The following is a 2,267-nucleotide window of genomic DNA, read 5'->3' as shown; positions in this document are numbered from 1 at the left end:
CCCCCCTAGATTACGAGTGCCTTCGGCGCTCCCCTCTCAAAATCCATCGGTAAAACTGGGCAGACTGAAAAATTATGCAAGCTGGCCGACGTCGACCCGGACTCCCCTGTATTTGTGGACGCACTCGGGGACCAGGGCAGGTGGGAAACACAAGGAACACATACCTTTAATGCGTGCTTCATTACATGTAAGGTATACGTAATTTTGTCTGTGATCACCTTTTCTCACGAAGCGAGATACCAAATCCAGTGCAGCTCGAAAAAAAGCCTTTCAATTTACCGTTAAGCGTTGCCGACCGTCCTGAATTTACCGTTAAGCGTTATCGGCCCTGCTGAATTTACCGTTAACCGTTACCAGGACCCCTCCCCCCCCCATGCAGACCCTCCGTAATAGGACATTTAGCCGCAAATCATAAAGTCGTAATCAGCTCTGAGACTTTAACGTAATTCGTAATAGGCGGCGTACATTATTTTGCATAATTCGTAATCACTACACCCCTATCGGCCCTATGTGATCATATATGATGACAGCAGTCTAATCCCTCCTGCTATGAAATTGCAACACGATGTAACCCAACACTAGTCACTATGATAATAGTCTGGTTCGGGTCATTGAGGTTATTATTTGGAGAAGAAGAAGAAACGTAGCAAAAACTAGATAGTAATATTAGCGGTTGCTAATATAGACAGGTTTGCGTTGTACATAGTCATTGTAGTGTAACTTACAATATGTTTTTTTGTGTGTGCTTTACCTTTTACAGGGTTCCTTCTCATCCTTTTCTAATCCCCACTTACCTTGTAAACAATTTCGTCATCAATATACTAACAAAAGAACAATAGTTACACCCAAAACAAAATTTCACTTCTTTATGACTTCTCTATGCCCCATGACCTTTAACCTTTTGAGGGTCATGCAGGCGTCAACAGCGCCCTCCCCACGCCTTGCCCACCTACCTACCGAACTACCTACCTACCTACCGAACTACCGAACTACCTACCTACCGAACTACCTACCTACCTACTACTACCCTCGCAAATGCAAGGTGATGTTTCTGCACTTCTCAAAAACTGTGCCACCACTACCCTCACTAAAAATTGACAACTACCCCCTAGTACAAGTTCAAGTAGCTAAACTCCTGGGGCTCCATATACAAGGTAGCAGGTCACAGTATTAATGGGCGACCCCCGGGGACGATGACGCGGGTATAGAAAGTAGTGCAGCGAATATTCTTGAAGGCTGGGTAGAAAGCCTGATAAGAGCGTCAGCCAGATGTAAATTGTGCTGTGTGGTGTAGAAATGTATCGGGTTTGAGACTGTATGATTTGATTTGTGAAGGTTTTGCAGTTCGTGTATAAATGCGCCGTATTGTGCAACTGGCTTTCCGGGTGAGTCGGCTGCAGTTCAGGTCACGTCCGTAGGAGGCGATTTCAAAGTGTACGTTACGAGCAGATACGCCGACAGGATTTTTTGGTTTCTAGATATTTTGTAGTTTGTACCTTCTTCTCAAACATATTCGATTTTCGTATTTGTGAAGTGCACCCTGCTATAATTTTTACCGCGTCGAAGTGAGTCATCTTGGGGTCCTTAACTATAGAAATCCCCATAGGGCGAAAACTGTGTTCTGCTACCACAAGCTGACCTAAAATGAAACACCCAGGTGGACCACATGGCCAAGAAAGGAAGCCAGAGGCTTTTCTTCTTGAGAAGACTCAAATCTTTCGGAGTTACTAGAGAAGATCTTGTCACCATATATACAAGTTTTGTCCGACCCACTTGTGAGTACGCTGTCCCAGTTTGGCAACCAGCCATTACACAGTCCCAAAGACGTCAACTGGAAAGAATACAGCGAAGGGCTTTTCGAATCATCCTTGGGCCTGACTACACAACCTATACTGACGCTTGCAACACGCTATGCCTCATGACACTACAGCAAAGACGTGAACACCTTTGTCAGACATTCGCAAGAAGACTACTACAGTCTGAGTCCTACCGGAATTGGCTACCCCCCTTCCGGGGAGACGTCAGTGGTAGAAGAACAAGAAACAGCAGCCTATTGGACACTATTAAAACACGAACTAATCGTTACAGGAATAGTCCCATACCCTATCTTGTAACACTCTTCAACAATAATGCAACCAGTATTTGCAGTTTCGATTCAAATATGTTGTAATGCACATATGTTAAGTTTGGGAGAAGAAATTCATTAGATTTTAATTCTTATGTAAAGATCTTTACCTGACCTGAATTATCACCTTGAACGTATTAGA

This window comes from Branchiostoma belcheri, unplaced genomic scaffold (assembly GCF_001625305.1).
Source record: "Branchiostoma belcheri isolate BF01 breed outbred unplaced genomic scaffold, Haploidv18h27 scaffold180, whole genome shotgun sequence".
Lineage (NCBI taxonomy): Eukaryota > Metazoa > Chordata > Leptocardii > Amphioxiformes > Branchiostomatidae > Branchiostoma > Branchiostoma belcheri.
This window is presented reverse-complemented; position numbering follows the sequence as displayed.